This window comes from Oreochromis aureus, linkage group 11 (genome assembly GCF_013358895.1).
Source record: "Oreochromis aureus strain Israel breed Guangdong linkage group 11, ZZ_aureus, whole genome shotgun sequence".
NCBI classification, from domain to species: Eukaryota; Metazoa; Chordata; class Actinopteri; order Cichliformes; family Cichlidae; genus Oreochromis; species Oreochromis aureus.
Window position 1 is genome coordinate 25,311,627 of NC_052952.1, and position 22,969 is coordinate 25,334,595.

Genomic DNA, 22,969 nt, shown 5'->3' on the forward strand with positions numbered 1-22,969 from the left:
TTCTGATTTCTTGTTTGGTTGACTTGGTGTTAATAGCTACCCTAGAGCCATGCACTAGCTAATCCAGCTGGGTTTGCTCTGAACTCTAATTAGAAAAGTCACAGCTCCTCAATCTATTTGACACTATCAGTGACTGCATTTTCTGGAGGCACAGCTGAGGTTACTTCCAGCTCACCTCACACTCCTGGGCAAAGGGATCAATGTGGCCCGATCATTGGGGTGGCTTTCGAAGGACACCAACAGCCTTTCTTTACACAATTTAGGATTACAAAGTTTTGATTTTCTTTATTTTCACTGTTTGTTGACAATGGTGGCTGGCGAATAAATACAAGTCAATGCTGCTCACAACACGACAGGCTCATAAGAATGCAAAACCAATACTGGGGCTTGAATCACTGGCTGTCTGAAATGACGTAGTTTGCATGGAAATAGGCTATGTGTAAAGACTGCGCATTTTAGTAGATATTTTCTACCTCAAAGGATAAATCTCTCTACTTTTAAAAGCATTTATAGAGGCAGTATTCCTTAGGAGCCAATTTCACTGATGTTTCTAAGCACATTTATAGAGGAAGTAGCCTATTCTGATATTTCCTACTTGACACAGTCATCTATTCCACGTAAATAAATAAAACACTGCTTTGTCTTAGCTTTCTGCTTTGTGTATGTATAGTTAACCCTGAGATTAAACTCACTTTATGGTCGATAACAGGACTGGCAGTCTCTTTTCACTGATTTTATGAGTTGAGGGAAAGACATAACAGGGCTGAGGTAGACATATACAGACATCCTATTGTTATTTCTAGTCCCATTAAGCATTTACAATGCATCAACTGCGCATAAAAAGGGACAATTTTAGCGTACTTTTTTCCACCGCGGCAAATTTTAAGCCACAACACTCTCAGCCTTACTGCAATTTATCTCCACCATAAACTCTGGGGAATCTTGCATTTTAATTTATATTGTGAAGCTTTGCTTTATCATGATCACTGAAAAAATGCATCTTTCCAAGCTTCAAGTTGCACTTGTATCCCAAGGACTGTCCAATCACCATCAGCATGAGGAACTACTGGTCAATAATACCGCTGATTTAGGTGCCACAACAAGTAGAGTATTTTCTTAAGCGCGTACCAAATATTTTTTTTAGTTTTTGTGAATTCCTGCGAGCACTTTTTGTGTGCCAAAAACACCACAAGAAATGTTAAATACCTAACGACACAGACAAAAACTATGTCTTGATTTTCCTCTTCTGCTTTTCCACAGTCCTGTCTTTTGTTGACTTTAATAGTTTGTCAATGTGCTTTTTTTTAAGTGACAATTCTTTTCCAAACATTTTTCAAGGATGCATTCCAAGATGACTCTGTGCAATAAATGATGTGGCACATTAGGATACTCTTAAATGATTGGACAAAAGCTAGAAAACACCTCTCACATCAAGCACTCACACAAATGTTAAAAACTCACTTCTGTTATGACTCACTTCTCAAGGGGTGTCTATACAATAATAATTTAAAAAAAATGTGTAAAGAAGTGAATGAATTTGCTCTTCCAATTCAAGCACAGGATCAAGTTGTTGGAGAAAACCACATCCGAACATCCCCAGAATCATCAAATGTCTCAGTACGCACAGTATAGTTCTTTCAAGTACTTTTCACATTTTGCAAAGTTATATAGCCTACATGCAAACTTATATTGCAATAATTAAGTCAATTTATAAAAAGAAGTAAAGAAAATGCACATTTTGAACAAAGCTAAACTGCAAATACAAAATATTTATATGGCATCATTCAGACCTATACTGTATGTATAAAAATGTCCAGTATCACTCTGTTCCTTCTCCTTATGCCCTATTCATTTTTACATAACAACTAAATGCTATTTAAAAATTATTTTATGTTGTTTTAGACACAAAAAGCACACGAGTAAAGGCAGGGCAAAGGCCTTGTTGAAAAAGAATAAACACCTGCTTCTGATCTGTTCTCACTCCTGAATATATATAATATTCAGTTTAGCAAGAGTGCAGCATCGTTAGAGTTCAAGGATTCAAGGAGCTTTATTTGTCATTTGCATCAAGTTTGCAGGTTTGCTGAAGTGAATATGGCAAAAATCGTGAATACTGGTGTCCAAGTCCTGTGCTTTGGATAAGAAAAACTTTCTTACACTGAGCTATAAAAGAAAGTTGGATTTCATCAACTTGAAAGACTGCCAGTAAGCATAATTTGAGCTTCAATTACTTCTCCTATTAAACATAGCTGGCAAACCAATAATCAGTCCAAATGGTATATTTCAGAAGACTGCATTGCATTGTACCAAAGCATCCCAGAATTTGACAAGACTCTGGATGCCAGGAGTTACAGTGCCTGTAAGTACTGTCTGCAAACCCAATGACATTTAGTAAAGCGTAGCTTTAGTTGCACACTTGCAAGTTGTTAACCTGGCATCATGCAGGTTATGTAAGAAGAGCCCATAGACCTTGTTAGTGCAGATAAAATTTGTAACACTAGCAGTCAGAAAAAAAAGCATGAGGAATCAAGGTAGCTGCGGGGTTTCTCATTTGCTCAGATAAAGAGAAGGTGTAAAGCAAAGTGTAAAGCATGTTGACCAGCAAGGTTGGGATCTTTTTAATACAAGCCTGACACTTTCTATAAATCTCCTCCAGACCCTTCCCATCGTCATGTATGGAATAATAAAAAGATACAGAGTTTAAGTTTAACAAGTCATTACAAGCACATTTTATGCACGGCCATGTAAGAAGCCATACTGTGGCGCTACAGAATGCTAAGCTCAGTTATCTCTCATTGAGTAAGATAAATGCAAACATTGTTACCTGCCAACTCTAAAATGTACTCTCTGAGCTTCCTAACAAGTGTTGCTATGAGTCGCATGCTACGCTGCTACCTGCTGGGAGTAACACTCATTATCCATGTGGCATTGTACCTCCCAGTGACAGGGTACAACTCCCCGCTCAGTTTTCTCTGCTGCATTGCATGTGTCAGTCTCTTTTCTTTGTGTCCCCACTGCATGTGCTAACATTTGTGCGTTATGTATTTGGAACCCTCCTTTGTTCCCTGATATGTGCATGTGTGACAAATGGCTGTCAGTGACTGCATGTGTATGCACCGGCTCACTATCTTGCCCTTTACTTTGCAGGTATGTTCATATGATGTGTTACTGATGTTCATATCAGCCTGTCAAGGCTGCAGCTTATGATGTTTCATTTTCATTCACTCTGCAGAGGCTTTGTATATTTCAGTGTGAATGTGTAGCTGTAAACAGGGTCTGGTACAGGTTAGCTGTGTGCTGTCGTGCCATAGTGTATGCGATTAGAATTGAGCAGCGATGGGCCAGCTCGCTGGGGAGTGCCCTGCCAACTGCTTTGCCCCCATTCCGCCAATTCACTAACGCCTAACAAAGGGATAATTTCTCCCTTGCATGATATAATCTTTCCTTTCACCCGCTGCCTCAGTGGAACCATTTGTGGCTTTTTATCACATTTCTCTTTCTATCCCTTCATTTTCTCTGTCTCTCTTACTGTTGTGTCTGTTGCTTTTTCCACCCGCTCCTCACTCGTATGTCTCTCGCTCCCTCCTTGCTTGTCCTCTCTTCCTCTGTTACGTTTTTCCACTCCTTTTCTTGCTCGACTCTTCTCTCACTATGACCTTACAGCAGGTCTTTGCACTGGAGTCACTCTTACTCTTTCCCCCTTTCGCTCTCTCTCCCTCTTTCTCTTCGTCTCTCTGGAGGAAAATCACAAACTCATCAGTTTGCCGGCTCTGTTCCTGACGAGCAGGCTCGCAAGGAGAATATTAACGAAGCTCCGCAGCCAATTAACACCTAAAGCACATAACAACCTTTTATGCCAGCAGATGCACTTGCATGCATGTCCGCACAAACGTACACACACGCGTGCACACACAAACACATATATTCACGATGCAAGAAGCACACAGGATGCAAACAGTAGCAGGAAAATGCATACCCTGGATGCCACACACAATTCTGCCTAAATACAATCATTGCTACCAAAGAGGTGCACACAAAAACAAACCAGGACTTCAAGTCAAAGATACACATGCTCACGCACGCAAACATGCAAGACACTAATAGATTGCGCTGATGAGCGTGGATGTAGACGGAGAGAGACATTTATAGCAGCAAGGGTGAGTAATCTAGTCAGAAAGGATATACAAAAACAAAAAGAGAGGGGAAAGAAAGCAGAGAAGGAAATGTGTGTGAGGGAGGAGAAAGACAGAACTGTGGAGTGTGAAAAGAAGGCATAAAAAAAAGAGGGAAAAATCAGTCATAGAAGGTTAACGTGGCTTGGCTGCTCCTGACATACTTCATTTGAAGGGTTTAATATTGGGTTGGTGCACAACGCGATGCATAAAACATGGTTGTAGAAGGGGCATTAGCAGTGAACCTTTGCGCACACACACAGACTTTCGGACACATGTGGGGCAGTATCCTCGTATGCATAAAACATGGTGAGAGACAGTGGGAGCAGGGGGCGTGAGGGAGATAGGAAGAACAAGTGCGAATGGACAAAAAGCGTATGTTAATGACCCGGATAACGAAAGGCGGCCGCAAGGGGTGGAGAGTCAGAGGAAGAGTGAGAGAGGGCTGAGAGTGAGTTTGATAAAAGTAATGGTGAAGGGAATGAGAGAGCAAGAGAGAGAAAGAGACTTTCCTCACGGCCTGCTGCTTTTGGATCGAACAGCGTGCAAATGAAAAATGGAGATGAAATAATTAGACAGGCTGACTAGAAGCGCTCATCTAAATATGTAAATGCACTTAATTTTACTTTGATTTGCTCTAGTGCTTCCCTATCACTCTCCCACTTTCTTCTTTCCATTCTTTCCCCGTCATGCATTTTCATTCCACTCCTTCATGATTTTGCATCTTCTTTCCCAGCCTCTCTCTGTCTTTCTGTCACGTTTCCTCTTCTTCCTGGTTTTACCTTCTTCTCTGTTTTGTCTCCCTGCATTAAAGTTATAATATATACAAGTACACACACACACTGAATCATTCACAGTTTTAGGAACTTTCAGCGTTGTATTTGTCAGCAAAATTGTCTTTAATTAGTTAATTTATGCCTCTATGCTTCTTTGACGGGGTGTGGATGTGTGTGCATGCTTGTACTTACAGCATGCTTAATTGTGTCCAAGCATCACTCCTCCCGGGCCATGCTGATATTCCAGATTTTAAGTTTAAACATTTCAGTTCCAATGGATGCACCTTTGCCTCTGTCTCGCTTCCCAGTTTGAACTCGGATTTCATCCGGACCCAGTGTATAATTGTGCTACCTCCAAAATTGAAGTTCTGTCTGACTACAACTTCAGCCAGGAGTGTACTGCTTCACAGTTGCTCAGGAGAAAAGGGATGATTACAGAGATTAACTCCTTCAGCTTACAATATGGGTAAGTATCATGTTAAGTCAAACCTGAGTGTCTGTATTACAGGAGATTAAAGTCACAATATGGGAGTCAAACGAGCAGCCTAAGAGGCAGATTGCATTCCATTATATCGAATGTATGTTGTTTTGAACCTTCTCTTAAAGCTAGCTATGCAGTTCACATCTGTGTTTTTTGAAGTCCAATAAATACGGCAACATTTCACAGATGCTGTTATAATTAAATACATTGTGCATAATTTCCAATTTGACTTGTTTCAGCAGCTTGTAAACAAAACTGCATATAAAAACACTGTAGAATAAAAAATCTCCTTTCCTTTCATATTTGCCAAGAAGTTTAATAATTGCCTTTTTATGTGTATTTTGACTGAGCGCGTTATTAAATTAGCATACACCGCGTTTGCGCTGTCACTTGTATTTGCTGAAGTTTCTCTTGAAACAAAGATCTCAAATTAAATGAGACGATGGTACCTGAAAGAAGAAAGGAAAAATTAAAATGTGAGTGAGTTTGTATGTGTGTGTATCTGATGTGTGGATTAAAGATGATAAGAGTCACTACGGAAAAAGCCAGCTGTCCTTCTTAATGACAATCTGTCAGAGCTCTGTCCCAAGTACTCCTCCTCCTTCATCACTCTGTAGTGTATTCCTCCAGCCCCTTTCCTCTCCTCTTTGAGCAGGCTTGTACCAAACATCCCTCACTGGGACACTCACTTACTGTTCCTACAAGGTGACTCTGACAGCAGTCCTTCTGGTTTCACTTCTAAGAGTTTCCTTTCCTCCACACTTGCCTCCCTCATACTAATTTGCTTGTTTTTAATGATGTGTCCTTTTTTGGCTTCCCCCCCACTTTTCACTGTTAGAAAAACAGCATTTGACGTGTTGTGAGATTTGATTTCTGCAAATCAGAATATCTGGTTTGATCTATTATATATAGTGTACGTGTTATAAACAATTAAAAACTGGTGCCACACTGTTGTTTTATAAAGACTTTTTATGTTTTTAAGAACCTAAAAATATGTTTAAATGCAGAAAAATGTTAGAAAACATGCTGTCATTGAATTGCTGACTGACTCTTTTATGAAAATCACTAAATGATGATTAATGACTCAGTCACACAAAAGCAAAAATAGGATGGTAACCTCCTTCTGAATGGGAGAAATTGATGGCTGCCTAGTCATTGCACTGAATTCTTTTGCAATTAGTAAATGATTGCAACTAGTTAGGAGCCTCAACTTTTGTGACCCCCAGAGGTGCAACACTCTCAGCCTGTGGGTGATTACAAGGTGACTGCACAGGTCACCTGCTGGGAATCAATAGTCTCCAAACAGGTCCGACTCAGACAGACTGGCAGAAGTTTGATTTTAATTTATAAATATAGACAGATTGCCCACACATTGCAATCAGTCTGAGTAAGTCTGCGCCAATAAACGTAACTCATCCACAACCCGTCCTTCTGCATCAGGGGGACTCAACTCATCTTGTTGCCAATTGGCTGTATTTTGGTTATATTCGTATGTAACAGCAAGTTTTCCCAGCACCTATGTCATTTTGTAGTTAAATTGCGCCCCTGCAGTAACTATGTCACTATTTGTGGAGAAATTTCTGAATTTCTATTTGAAATCTATGAGGTTCTGGCTGAACTCTGAATGTGAGTAGTTAATGTGAACTTCTGACTATGCAGATAGATGGCAGATGGCAACAGATTTGTAATTTTCACCAATTTATTACAGTTAATCGCTATATTATCACAAACAGATTAGATCTAATTGCCAACTTGAACCCATTCAATCACAAACTGATAGCAGACTGATAGCAGACTGACTCCATCTTAATGCAGTTTTATTGCCGTCTTGATGCACCAAAGTCACTTTGAAGATGGCAGCCCACTGCGAGTAGTCACCACTTGGAATCAGCGATTTCAAAGGCAATGAGATTGCAAGTTCATAGCAACTATTGTTTTCCCTAGAGTGACTGTAACATAATAGATTTCAACCTGTTCATATGCATGTCATAACTTTTTTTCTGCTTCTTTATTACCTTGAACAGCACTTTGGATTGCTTTTGTGTGAGGTTTTACATCCTCCCACATTAAACTACCCACAGTTAAACGACTGTGTCAGACAAATGAAGATCAATGCAGACAAATTACTATCTCTCTAATTGTGACACATGACAAGGCTACTAATTGTGGTTTAAGAGCCAATGGTTGATAAATGGATTATAGTAATGATTACTGATGTAAAAATAAAGTATGATTTATTGGAACAGAAATTTATGGTGTTTCGACAGACTATAACTTCTTTTCCATTTGCCCATCCACTGTCTGTCTATCTGTCACAGCTGACTCCAGTATAAAAACTCGAACGGCCTTATGGGTTTTGATTTGATTTTCTTTTAGGTTTATGGTTTTGGGTGTTTTTTTGCTTGCTAATATTTTCATGTTTTTGTTTTCTTTTGATGAGAAAATATGGATGACATTCTTGGTGTTTTTTCTTTTCTTTTTTTGCTGACATCAGATATCTAAAAGCATCAAATACATTTTTCTTTCTCTGTCCCTCCCTCACTAACACTTCACACACTGCCCACGTGCATCTGCGCTGCGTTAAACAGCTAGTTGGCAAGTTCAACAGTACCTATCACTGCCTCCACACAAGTGACCCTGACACAGCACTGTTTTTATTCATCACGCCCTATTCTTCTATTCTGCTCTCTTCTTCATGTCCTTCAGCTCTAACTGGCCTCAGGCTCTGTTTATTCATTTATAACTCGCCACTGCTGTTTTTACCTACATAGTAAGCTTTATTGCTCTCTTGCAGTGAACTGAGCAGTGAACATGCATCTGCAAAAATCTGCACACACCACACACAGATCAATGTCACTGTGCTAGAACTATTAAGTAGACATATTTAAAGTTTATTAATCGTACTTTTAATATGCAGAGAGGGCCATATTAACACCCACACACATACTCACACACTTGCAAAACTTAAAAAGCCTCTCCAATATGCTAATTGTTTTCAAGCTGGACTGCTGACTGATTAGTATCAGTTTCAGTTAAAAAAGAAAATTAATGGAAAGAAATCTGTTAAATTTCCACTTCACCCTCTCCTTCATAAGGGCTGTCAATCACACACGATGCTTAGTGACTCGCAGCTGGGGCTAAGAAGAGCAAAAGCTAGCTCATCTTCTATTTTTCTTACACCGAGTGGAACAAGAAAATATATCAGTTCATCTTAAGGGCTTTCTTTCCCTCATTTATTGTGCAGAGGGCTGCGAGATGCTGTTTGTCTTCAGCAAGCAAATACCTGTTCACGGTCTTTCAGTGAGACAATAGCACCTGTCAGAACACAGGGCACAGTGAAATCAGGACACAAACGTGCACGTTCCTTCATTTACTCCTGGACTACTCAAAGTGGATGGAAAATCTGCCAAGGCTCAGCAGAGGGATCCATTAAATCGGCAGCTCGCAGCAATTAAGCAGACTAAATTTTATATACCTCTCGCCTCGTTTAAAAAAATTCAAGATTTCACTTTTAATTCAGCTTGATCAACATCACGCTTGGTTACCTAGCTCAAGGGGACTTGGGGGATTTGAGGCTATTAAAGACTAACCACAGCAGCAGAAGAAGAATTAGAGCCCGACTAGTATTACCAACACTTGTAGAACCGCCACTATCAGGCAGGGTTTTATTTGTAAGGCCCCAGTACACCTGTTGATAATTCTAATGAAGAGAATAACACCCCCAGCAGGGGACTAAATTAAGCTGCAGCAGTCACAAACAGGCCTAATAAGGCTCTATGTGGGGCCTGCGCAACAATACATACATTCTAAGCTGTGTGTGTTTGTGTGTGAAAGCATAACAGATGGAAGCCTTAGAGTTATGCCAAATGACCCTTCATAACTGAAAGCATGTCTGTATATTTATTCTATGTGCGTCCTTTCTAGCCAGCACACATTAAGGCTCACACACACACACAGTTTTATGATTGCTATGGCTCTGACAGCAGCTCTCCTTTAAATTCTTTTTAGACTTTAAATGAGAACTTAAGCCCATGGTTTGGTAATGACAGTTATTACACTCCTCTGCCTGCAGGAGGCTATCACACACACATACACTCACACACATACACCATTTAATTGATACATGTGCTGTTCAGTGTGAGTTATTTTGGAAAGACACCAACATAGTAAATGATGCAAATGCACAAAAACAGACACAACCCCCACAGAAACTCTGTCTCCCACACACACACACACACACACACACACACACACACACACACACACACACACACACTGAGGCATAGTTACACACAATCATCCATTGCAGCTGGTCTGTTCTCCATACCCAACATCCATTGCCTAGCAACCACCTATCAGGAAACAAGCTCACCTCCGGGCCAGAGTAGCCTGCCCCTGAAAGGCAGCCAATCAGGTGAGTTGCTCCCCTGGGACAAACTAGTGTGATCAAGAAAAAAGGGGCGGGGAGTTGGTCAATATGGTTTCAATGTCGCCTGCAGAAATCTCCTTTCCTTCTCCACTGTCAAGCCTTTCACTCTGTTTTAATGTTCCTTTGACACAATTATTGATGTCAAAGCACTCGAACCTCATTCTCATCAGCCCTGCTCCTCTTTCTCGCCCGCTCACTGTGTGTAGGCAGCACTCTTTGACTTTAAAACTCAAACCTATTTTGCAAATATACTGCCTCAGACAAAGTCATTCTAGACTTCCAGTGCATTTATGTTTTTGTATCAGTATCCTGAAAGACAGATCAGGAATAGAGAAACATGAAGTACCACTCACTCATCCAAACAGTATGAATAATGATTGGACAACATTTGTGCCTCATATCTATTTTGAAATCTACAACCATCCTGGCCAACAAAGATGCCTCAAATACGAAAATACTGCTGTGAGAATATTTAGACTGCGACAGTGTAATGCAACATGTTTGGAGATGGATGATGTCCAAGCAGAGATTTTTTTTTTTTTTCTAGAAGCTGTGAGGTGACTGACAGTAAGCAGAGCACACTGTAGCACAGTGATATGAAAACACTCATCCTGGGGACTCTGGCACAATGAGATAATGATAAACTAGAACTCTAACAGGACCAAATCACAGTTTCAGTTTTTTTTTTTTGTTGTTGGATGGATTTTCTGTCTTAGGTAATTTTAAAAGTGTGTGCTACTTGTTTTTCAAGTTGAATAAAAAAACACAACAAAACAACCGAATATTGGCTTCTAGAGCTGGTGTGAAAATGAACGATTTTGTCTCCAACGCTGTTAAAACAACATTAGGAAAATAATGAAGACTATAAAGAAACTTAAGTTTGCCTAAATTTAAACAAATATTAACTAAACCACAATATTTTTTCGTTATTATAAAACCAAAACAAACCTACTTATGCAGACTTACCCCTAACAAAATAATCAATTGAAACTTCAGTGAACACAACAATGGAGGCAAAAGATCAGCCTCAGTATGCTCTTCCTCACACCACGCTTTAATAAACTCTTCTTGCACTGACTGGTAACGCACGATCGTCGGATCAGCCATAACGATCTCTGTGCAGCACAGGATTTTGCCAGGATCTTTGCAAATGTTCAGCGATAATTATTGGACATGTTTGACATTATTGGAGTAGTTCAAATCAATCTACAAGTTCACGGGGTTGGCTGAAATTGAATCTTAAAACCTCTCACTCTACCGGATAAATTTAGGTTGACCACTAGTCCTGATCAAGCCTTTGATCCAATTGTCCGTGTGGGCAAATCTGCTGCAAATCAGCCCGATAATCCTCGGGCATACTATCAGCCTCAGTCTTGCTCTGTCTGTGTCTTACACCTTTCTGACTCCCTCTCATTTCACGCTGGTCTCCTTTTTCTTTTATTCTTGCACAGTTTTTAAATGCAAAAGTCCTTTTTATTCTTTTAATATATGCAACCAACATTTTTAGCACCTTGAAAATTAGAGCATTACACTATGTAGGGAAAATCCTCAGCAAGCGGCCATAAAATATAGATATACCCACTTTTTAAATACTTTTTAAAAATTCTACAGTTACCTGTAATTTATGCAGTGAATTTCAATGAACTCTGTTCAGGAACATTACGGATGCCATTAAAGTATTAAGAGCTTGAATTACTTTAAGGGCTCCATTATCACTCTGGCCACCTCATACTAATAAAAATGTACATGCATAATTCCGGCTGCAACTCTGTCATACTGTTGGTACAGTACTGTGCCATCATTTCAGGCAGCAGGAAACACTGAAAACCTCCTGTTTTTTGTCTCACTCCATCCCTCCCCGTGCCTCTCTCTGTCACTGTGTCTCTATCCGTCTGTCCCAGTGCCTCAGCTGCGATCCTTCCATCATTTCTATCTCTCCCTGGTGTGCTGTACTTTTTCGCCTCATCGCTTCACCAGCCCCCGTTTTTCTCTCGCCTTCTCTCCCTCTCTCTCCCCATGTTGTTGTTCTCTTGTACCTTACACCCCGTTCCTGCCCCACTACCTCCATCCTGCTACCTCTCCTTGACTCCATCCTTTTTCTTCCACTGCCACTCCCTCCATCACTCCGTCTGTCCTTCTTCCTGTCACCATGCATCATGCTATTTCTTATCTACTTGTCACATTCTGTGTTTTGCTGGGTATTCAAAATCCGTTACTCTCTCTCTCTCTTTCTTTATGTCCTGTGTTTCATCTTCTCTACATGATGCCATTATCTAGCTTTCATCGCTGTCCCCGTCTTTCTCTCCATGTGCTGATGCTACAATGTGCATTCGCCCTCAAAGCAATTTCCACACTTAACACATTGGTGTATCCTTCTTGTTGACCCACTCGTTTCCATTTTTATTTTTTGAAGAAAATATTTTTTTCCAAAAAATGCAAAATAGTATCTTACAAAAACAAACAAAAAGAAGATTTTCAGCACCAATAGTGTTTATTTTCTTATTGTGTTATTGTTAATTACTTCTAAGGCCTCTACGAGGAGTGATCTCGAGTATAATCAGCAGCATAATTTGCATCTCTGTTTCATTTTGTGTCCATCTATTAGCAGAGACATATTTAGGAGCACAGTTTTCTGTAAACTGTGGCAAACTAAACAACTTTCTGGTGCACGTGAGCATGAGATTTTAGAGAAAACTGGCTTCTGTTGATAGCCAAGAGTTTCTTTCTCTTTTTTTTGGGGTCCATTTTCTTTTTTTTAGTGAAAATCGTTAAGAAATGAAACTGATTAACCTTCTGTGTGTGTCCCTAGAATCTGATTGGAATGGTCTTTTTGTCCGGCAGTTATTGCGGTGAATGTTGGGGCAGAGTTCACGGAGAGGACGGGAGTGGGGTGGAGCTAGATGGGTTGCACACACATGCACACGCACACACAAGTTATGGCTCTCGCATAATACTGGAGAACAGGGGACACGCATATTGCAGCCACACAGATTAAATGTGACGTATTGGGGAACATATTCCAGTACGGGGATGTACGGTCACACACGCACAGGAAACAGTGATATAAATGAAGAGTTATGGCACAGTCACACACATACCCAAGGGTACTGGATTCAGGAGAGCACTTTGATAATGTCACAGCCCTTAGGCCAAACTTGTCCCTTAAGGTTTAACCCCTAGTTGCTCCCAAGGCAGTATCTTGCAATTTGTGTGCATACATGTGAATATGTGTGTGTATGTGTGTGTGCGTGCTCCTTTTAGGTCGATGGTGATAAAAGCTGCCTGCGGCGACAAGACAAGCCTCACCGTGACATCGAACACACCCTAGAGGACTCTAGACACCCTGCTGCTCATAAAGGAGTGAAAGAGGAATAGAGGGACAGATGCAGGGAAGAAGAAGAAAAACAAAAAGAGTAAGCTGATGGGAGATGGCGACCAACGAGGGAGACATACAAATGGAGAGGATGCTGTGCTGAGAAGGAGAGACTGAGAGGAGAGGTAATTTGTGATGACAGAATGAGAAAGGGAAAACAAAGAGGTAGCAAAAGAGAGAGACAGAGAAGAAGGAAGCAACTGAGATATGCCCAGTGATAGATAGATAGATGGAAAACACAGAAACAAGAAAGCTTGAAAGACTTCAGAGAGAGAGATGGGGGGGGGGATCTTCATCAGAGAAGGGGAAGAGGTAAAAAGGGTATTTATCTAAGCCCTGAGGGGAGGAGGGGAAAAAAACATGAGTGAGTGGGAGACAGAGTATACAAGAAAGCAAGCAAAAAGGGGAGCGAGAGATGAACATGAGCAATAGCAAAAGCTGAAAAGAAGCTGCCTTTTGAAAGCTATTTGGTCCTGAGCCCCCATTAATTCAGCCCGCATTTAGCTCTCTCTGTGAAGTGCTTTGGTAGCAATGGATTCATCAAGCACACTGCACAATTTGAATTTAACTCCAGGAAGGGAGATGGGGATGGAAAAGGGCTTGAAGGGGGGTGGAGGGGGAAGTATAGTGGCAAAGAAACAGTAAGGAGAAGCAGAGGTGGGACAGGCTGAGTGTGTGATGTTCCTTCACTGTGCTGAGAGCCATTCATTGTGAAGAGATGCTCATGGGAAGGGTGGAATGTCAACTTTTATTGTCACAAAGATGACTTATTGTTTATTCATCAGGGCAGACAAAGGGAGGCAGAGAGGATAGGGGTGGCTTTGTGTGTATGTGCGCACAAGTGTGTGAGTTTAGATCGTGAGCGTGCGCAAGTGTCAGCATCTATTCCCGCATGTATGCCTATGTGGGCTGAATGAAACAAGATAAAGTCAAATTCGGTGTGATTACCAGACACGGAAAATCCAAATAATTGCTTGGAATTCATTTGCGAAGGAATCATGCTTAAATGTCATCCCCTGACATATCTCTGTGTTCACATGGAGACCGGGCTACCATGGCGCATTTTCAGGGGGCCACACATTTCTGACATTCCCTATTCCCTGCATAATTATCTGTCCTCCACTCTTCTCCCCATGTCCTCCGTTATTCCCAACTCCCTTGCTTCACTTGTCTCCCTCTGCTGGGATTATTTATCATTTACAGAAATCTCTGGCATCATCTGCCACTTCAGTCGCTAGCTCATCTCTCTCACCCTTCCTCCCATCTTGTCTGTCAAACACTGAGGTCATTGTGAGCCATAAAATAAAAGCAAAGAAAGAAACTTTTCTTTGTCCTCTGTCGAATTTGTTTTTTCCAGATACCACATTGTATCCCCTAAAATTCAAAATTTGGTCCTTTGCAATGAAGAGCAAACACTATGGGCCGTATTGAGTCCCCAAAGGGTGAGAAAATAGCACTCAGCTAATATGGTGACCAATAAACAATGAAGTAAACACTCTGCTGAGGAGCTTGTCCATATTTACACACAGGGTGTCTATAAACTCACACAGTTTATCCCCTCTGCATTCACACCAAGATGAGAAAGCTGATAAGTCTCATTTTCTTTTGCTTCTACCAGTTTTGCAAGACAAATTTCAACAATTTCTCAAAGAAACTGATACTTTTCCATCGAATTTCACGTGTGTTTTTTATCCTCGCTCATTCAGAAGCATTTTTGTGATCAGTGCTGTTTACAGCCATTTAGACACGTTTGCAGAGAGAAAGCTCAGATAATGATTTAGAGACATAATGACATGAGCTAAATGGGGACAAAATTCAAATGAGCTGCTAATTAAACCCCTTTAAGCTGTAGATGGATTTTGATGATCCCCTGTGTGTTTAAAGATGAAGCTGTCTCTATCCTCTTTCTAACTCTGCTGGTCAAGCGGCCACACAGGTAGAAACATTTTTTTCTTCTTTTTTCTGTAGCTCATGTTGTGAACCTGCAGAGCAAAAGACCTAACCATCCTACAGGAAACCTGAGGGGACAAATGCATACTAACCCTTTGAAGGTTTCACAATGGTTTCACTCTTTCTCAGACTTCAAAGAGAATATTTGGGGTACTTTTTTCACTTTGTCAAAAGTACTTTCTTGGCATTTCATTTTGCAATTTAAAATCTTGATATCACTTCTCACAGAAGCTTATATGGTTCCCCTGCTCCAACAAGTCTAAAACCGGTCAGCCACAGTCACCCATGCTTTGTCTAAATAACTTAAAAGAGCAGCTGAGAACAAGAGCAGCAGATTTCATTTTTTAATTTTGAATTTTTTTATTAGCAATTTTTTAAATTAGTTTTCACTCTGTTTCTTAATCATCTAAATTGCAGACTCAAAGACACACTAATTCAGAGTCGGTTTTTAATGAACCGAGTAGTAGTGCCACATAAAAAAAAAGAATTTGAAAGGAAAAGAAAGGCAGTTAAAATTACTTAAAATGAAACTGAGGTGGGTGCAGAAAAATACAAAGCAAAACCAGGTGAGTGCACATGTATATGCAAAAGAATCAGTAGAGCTTTTATCCATTAATTTTACAGTCAGGACACCCTACTGTTATTCCTTCTTACATCAGGATGTCATCAGTCTTTGTTGACCCTTACAAACACCAGCACTGCATGTCTCTGTGACAAACAGAATTCAGAAGACCCAAGAGACAGTGCATGAAAAGGCTCTCCTGCAAATGGCTCTTGTATTCAGTCCATTCCCCCAGTGGATCTGCCCTATATTGACAGAGCAGAATGGTGAAGGCCTTTGTAAAAGTATGAGACAGAACAGTGTGACACAGTTCTCACACTACCTGAATGGCACACTAAATAACGCTACACCATAACCTCCTCTTTAAGGCACAATTTCACTCAGTGGTGGAAATGATCTCATTGCGTACGGGCACAATGTGATGCTACATTTGAAACTCTCTGAAGGTGAATTTATGGCAGGAAGGAAAGAAACGTCTAGAATATGGATGGAATTTAAAAATAAAATCAATACAGATAACATGGCGAAGCAGAAGAAGCAGTGAGGTGTTATTCTTACCTAAACCTTTTATCTAACTTGTCAGCCTTGAGAGGTAGGTATGTAAAATGTGTGTGTGTGTGTGCATTCTTGTGTGTATTTTCAAATAAATAAAAGTTTGTTTTGTTTGCCTTAGCTATTGGTAAAACCATAATTCAGCAAAATATATTTCATAAAGATGTTTTACATTTACTGTTCTAAGTACAACATAAGGTAAAATGTATTTGTGGAGACTTTTATATAGCTAGAGTCACAAAGTGCCTCAAACCACCTCTCGAGTCAATAAAATGAAACAAATTACAGACATAGGCATTCTCATACAATAAAACACAGACATCAATAAAGGACTCTTTGTACAACCAGGTACTCAGACATACTTTAAAACAGTATAACCCAACCTACAGGCAATATGACAGGTCTCAAACTCCAAATACAGCATAAGCAACGATTCACTCTCCCCTTGTTCTCCCTGTTCCAGACTAACGAAGAGCCAGAAAACAAACAAACAAACATACAAAAAACTCTTTTCTTATGTGTGAGACGAGGGCTAAAAAGTACCAAAATATATGCGGGTGTTCGATCGCAAAGAGACTTACAGGTTTTCCAGACAGAATATTGAAATTGCATTTTACTTGCATTCGGTGACACAAAATCAAAAAAACGAGGTGATACGCACCCTGTGGCTGATTCTTCACAAAAAAGCTTTGCCGTGGCTCTGTGAACCAGCTCTAAATTCTCCGGCACTAACAGCCTGAAGCATATAGTTCTAGCAGTTATTTTGAAGCACAATAGGCAATCATTTGGAAATATTTCTAGGATAGAAAAAGCAAAAGCAGGATAAAAAAGTAAGTTAGGTTAACTTGTGTGTGTGTGTGTTTTGTCCCCAGAATCATTTCTTTATTATGAGCTACACTGTTCTCACTGAATATTATAAATAGTACAGCATATAGTCTGATCTGAATATTATTTGTGTGAAAACTATTTAATTAATGTCCGAAAGTCTCCTTATATTTCAATCGCATCGCTATAAGTGCAATGTTAATTTCTGCTGATAAGTTCCACTTTGTTCTTACTGTTTGCTGCGGTGATGATGTCACATGCTTTTACGACGGTCCTGCCGTATCACGAGTCCGAGGAGCGCTAGGCATGTTTTTCTCCATGAGTGCGGGGGAATAGCGATCTCCAGCCGTGTGCGTTCCTGCGCAAATGTGAGTCAAAATCCCTCCAGTTCTACGAGTCCATTTCCACTTATAGCACGGGTTGTACTTTGATGTTAATTACAGGGGGTTTATGCTAGCACATTTATCGAGATTGGTAGAGGCATGTGACTCACCACCGTAGCCTTTGTTGCGGGTTGGATCTGTGCACCGCAGTTGGGTTATTTAGCCACTAGAGGGCACTGTAGACCATGTAATTGCTGACCTTTCCTAATTTTGATGCATCAGGTCTTTTCTGTTGCCTGGGATATGTAGATATTCTTGGTTCCTGCCTGTTCAAATGGGATTGTGGGATTTTCTTGTGTCAGAGCATTCAGCTGATTATGTGTGTAACAGTTCATTATATTGGCGTGATGTTGGGAAGTGATGATTGTTATATTTACATGTGACAATTGTTTCTCCTTGTTTCTTGTTATTCAGAACCACACGCCTGTTCGCCCCTCCCCCACTTGTTAAGTATGCCTACTGCTGTACTGTTGAGCTGCTGGTAACTTTTATTAAAGTATATCCGGATCTCACTCTCTGCGCCCCACTCTCTGACCGGAGTGTAAGTCCTGAGGGAGCTATCATCCCAGCATCCCAGAGATAACTCTCTAAGAAGTGGTCCTTCGAGCCGGATAGATAGCTACCCTGAGGACGACATGGAGTTTAAGCACCAGGATATCCCTGACATATCCGTGCGACCGAAAACTCAGCGAGAGAGACATCCCCCGGCTTACTTTGATGATTATGAAGTTGAATATCAACCCAAATCAGCTACATCCACTGATAAACCAACAGCAGGTGCAGAGGCAGGGATGGCTATAGATCAGCGCTCTGTCAAGCAGCGCTCGACCTCTTCACGGTCACATGCCTCAGGTTCTCAACGCAGCAAACCTAGATCCCAGGCCAGTGGACATTCACCCTCAGGAGGCTCTATCATCGCAGGGCTAACTGATTTGCAGACGGCGATGTTGGAAGAGAAGATGGAGGGCATGGAGCTAGCAGAATTGCAGCGGCAGATGATGGAAGAGAGTCTAGCTGAGGAACAGTGTTTAATCTTGGATGCTCAGGCCCGGGAAGCCCTCAGTAAGAAGGAAGAACTATACATGCAGCAAGAAAGGCAAAGACGTCAATTAGACGAAGAGGCACGTACTGCTCACAACACCAGAGAATCTATTACCAGACGTCTATCAATGCAGCGTCGACTCAAAGAGAAGGAGATGGAGCTGAAGAAAGCTTCCCTCATTGCTGCTTTTCTTCGTGATCAAGAAGAGGGGTTGCCACCACCTGGACCTTTAAATAACTGTGAGCATGACTCGGGGCTTCAGGCTTGCAGCAGTGGTGTAAACTCGCAAGTTGATCTGTCAGAACAGCCAGCACATAACGGACAGGGATGTAATATGACCAGCTATGCGAATGCTTTCCCACCTTCGATCTTGCCAGTGGATGCATCAGTACCAGATACGCAGCCCTTATATCCCACCAGCTCCTCGGCTGGCCCTGACCCAGTATCTGAACCTCTCCATGGGTGTCCAACGCAGCATATCCGTCCTGCTATGGATACTCCCTCAGCTGGTCATCAGTATGGTCTGCAGCTAGGTGTAAATCACCCCCCTACCACCTACTCAACTCAGGCTCTCGGACCTGCAGCAGAGGACAGCTCTAATATCCCTAGCAGACAATTACAGCCTCCTGGAAAGGTGAAACATCAGGGATGGCTTCCTCCAGTGCCATACTCAACACCCAGTCAGTTTCTACCGCTTCCTGATTTACAGTCCCGCCTGCGGGATAAAGTCGGACCAACTGGCTGTGGGCCCACGGCGCCGTCTTTACAGTCAGAGATACCGTTGCCACCTACTGACCGCAAGGGCAACAACTTGGTGGAACTGCTAATTGCCAGCTCGTATGGGATCCCCAAGCCAGCACTACCTTCTTTCGCCAGTGGTAAGGAAAGTGATTTTGTGCTTCTTAAAATGGCTCTGGACAGTCTGCTTGGCAGCCATACTCATCTCACAGAGCAGTTCAAATATCAAATCCTTCTGGAGCAGTTAAAACTACCAAGTGCTTATAAACTAGCACAAGCATATATGCATGATCCCCTGCCATATACTGCAGCACTCCAGGCTCTCCAAGACAAATATGGTCAACCTTGCCAGCTCGTACAGAGTGAGCTTGGATCTATCCTGAACTCTCCCCAAATCCGGGTGGGGGACCCAGAAGCCTTTGACAATTTTGCTCTGGATGTGCAGGCTTTAGTGGGTATGCTTCGATCACTGGAAGGTCAAAACGGCTACGAACTGCGATGTGGCTCTCATGTCGATAAGTTACTGAGCAAGCTCCCAGCAAGCTACAGAGATGGGTTTGTTGAGTACAGCCTAAGTCATGGGATACTGAGAACTGGAACTGACAAGACATATACCCTGCCAGATTTTTCGGCCTGGCTCCAAGTGAAATCGCAGGCCAAGCGCATATCCAGTAGGGCAGCTGACATGTTTCAGGACCAGACCAAACAAGGTCAGAAAGGCAGGAAAAGCCAAAGACATCCTTCCACTGTGTATTACAACACAGACAACAGGAAGGGGGATGGAGCTCATCTGGAACCAGGTCATCGGACACCTCCCATTAAAGGGAAGATTAAGCCAAAACCTTACTGTCCATACTGTGACACCCGTGAGCACTATCTTAATCTTTGCCCGAAATTTAAGACACTGTCCACCACCCAAATTGCAGAGTGGATCAAAGATAAAGGCTGTTGGCGTTGTGGACGGAATCACGCACCTGACGTGTGCACCCTGAAGGCACCCTGTAAAGTGTGCAAACAGCAACATCTTACAGTGCTGCATGAGGTTCGCCAACAGGAGCCCGGGAAAGTCCTGATGGTTGGCACTGCCCCAGATACGTCCACTATCTACATTGATCACCCAAACCGTCCTCATAAGGTCCTGCTAAAGGTTGTGAAGGTGTATCTGTACAATGCTGAGTATTCATTAGAGACCTTTGCTGTCTTAGATGACGGTTCTGAACGATCCATCATCCTACCACCGGCTGTGCAGCACCTCAATCTAGGGAAGGAAGCCGAGACACTTCCACTAAGAACTGTTCGTCAGGATGTGATTCACCTGCAAGGGGCCTCGGTCTCCTTTGAGATTTCCCCTGCCCATGATCCTAAAGTGAGATACCACATCCATCATGCTTTCACTGCTGACAAACTGGGCCTCTCTGAGCACAGTTATCCAGTTAAGGCACTCATGCAGAAATATGCGCACCTGCGAGACTCCCACTTTCCCCTGTCGACAGGGTGCAGCCTTTAGTCCTTATTGGCTCGGACTTCCCTCATCTGCTTGTCCCAACGAAACCTGTACGGTCTGGTCCTCCTGGGGGTCCATTGGCAGTCTGTACCCGCCTTGGATGGGCTCTGCAGGGTCCAGCTAACTTCGCCCAGTTCGCTGTGGAAGAGCAACAGTGTCTCTTCACTGGGTCCCCAAGCAATGATCTCCTTCAACATGTAGAACGATTGTGGAAGGCGGATGTTTTCCCATACACAAATGTGAAGACTGCAACACGTTCTAAGGAAGATCAGAAAGCACTTGACGCTCTTGAGCAGCGCACAACCAGAGTGGGGGTGGAGGGAGTGACAAGATATGCAACGCCCCTCCTCCGTCGCAATGACAGTCCTCGCCTCTGGGCACCAAGGCTGGCCTTGCTACCACAGCTACGGAGTACTGAACGTCGGATAGTGAGAGACCCCGGGCAGGCTGAAACCTATTGTCAGGAAGTGCATAAACTGGAGGTGGTAGGCTATGTTGAGAAGCTATCGCCTGAGAAGGTGGACTGTTCGAGCGAGTCATGGTATCTACCCCACCATGTAGTTCACCACAACAACAAGGCTAGACTTGTATTCAACTGCTCATACCAATACAACGGGCTAAGCCTCAACAGCCAGTTGCTTCCAGGTCCAATTCTGGGACCTTCACTGCTTGGGGTCCTCCTCCGCTTTAGGGAGCATACTGTGGCCATAAGTGGTGACATCAAGGCAATGTTCCACCAAATTCGGTTGCTGCCCGAGGACAAACCTCTGCTCCGCTTCCTATGGAGATCTATGAGGAAGGAGGAGGAGCCAAGCGTGTACGAGTGGCAGGTTCTGCCTTTTGGTACAACGTGCAGTCCTTGTTGTGCCACCTATGCCCTCCAAAGACACGTCAGGGACAACCGCCAGGGTAATGAAGATATCCTGGACACGGTGGAGAGGGCCTTCTACGTCGATAACTGTTTGCATAGTCTCCAATCGGCAGAGGAGGCTAAGACACTCATAGATCGGATGCGGGAGTTACTCGCTAAAGGGGGATTCGAGATTAGGCAATGGGCCAGTAATGTTCCATCGGTGGTGGAGCACCTGCCAGTGGAAGCCAAAGCAGCCAGCATAGAGCTTTGGCTCTCCCAGCACAGCCAAGACCCAGAAGAACCAGCTCTGGGCCTTCGTTGGAACTGTCTCACTGACCGCCTTGGATACAGGCCTCGACTTGTGGAGTACTCTCTGCCCACACTGAGAAACATTTACCGGGTGATGGCATCACAATATGATCCTCTGGGCTACCTCATACCCTTCTCAACTCGAGCAAAGGTTCTAATTCAGGATCTTTGGAAGGCAGGAGTTGGATGGGATGAACAAATCCATCCGAAGGCCCTACTGGACAGATGGACACAGTGGGAGAAGGAACTAGTGTACTTGCCACAGGTGGAGTTACCAAGATGCTACGTCCCACCAAGAGCCGACACCGGGAGACCAGGTAGAGGGGCTCACATATTTTGCGATGCCTCCGAGAGAGCTTATGGAGCCGTAGCCTATCTGCGAACACAGGACTCCCAAGGCGACGTCCATGTGGCATTCATGATGGCGAGGTCAAGAGTAAGCCCCCGTAAACAGATTTCTATGCCACGTTTGGAGTTATGTGCAGCTCTTGCCGGAGCCCAACTGGCTAGAGTACTCGAGACCGAGCTGGCATTTCAACTCAGGGACATCACCCTATGGAGTGACTCAACAACAGTTTTGACCTGGATCCAATCCGATTCATGTCGCTATAAGGTCTTCGTTGGTACCAGAATTGCCGAAATACAAGATCTTACTGAGGTGTCAAGTTGGAGATATGTCAGCACCAAGGACAATCCGGCTGATGACCTCACGCGGGGGAAAACCCTTCTCGAGCTGAGTCAACCAAACCGTTGGACTCAGGGTCCACCTTTCCTTTTAGCGAACCCTGATACCTGGCCAACTCTCCATGAAGGTGAAGGTCAAGAAGACAATGGGGAGCTGAGAGCAACAGCATTCTGTGGAACTACCACCACATGCAGTCCACAACTAACGGTGCCAATTTCCAATTTTGGCAAATGGAGTGAAGTGGTTAAGGCTACCCATCGGATCCTTCATGGGGCGGCTGCTGATCACGAAAACCATGTCATGACTGCAACAGATGCATCAGCTGCTGAGCTGCA

General features: G+C 42.8%; 1 protein-coding gene across 2 annotated transcripts in view; it reads right to left on the reverse strand.

Moving 5' to 3' along the window:
• cadm4 (cell adhesion molecule 4) overlaps positions 1–22,969 on the reverse strand; it is a 166,102-nt gene that overhangs the window by 46,236 nt on the left and 96,897 nt on the right. Inside the window, exon 1 of one of the 2 annotated variants that reach the window (XM_039619346.1) lies at positions 3,530–3,626. The exons of the other annotated variant lie outside the window; for it this stretch is intronic. The gene's annotated coding sequence lies outside the window, so the exon portion shown is untranslated. Of the gene's footprint in view, positions 1–3,529; positions 3,627–22,969 lie in introns of those variants that run through there. 2 annotated transcript variants of the gene reach the window in all.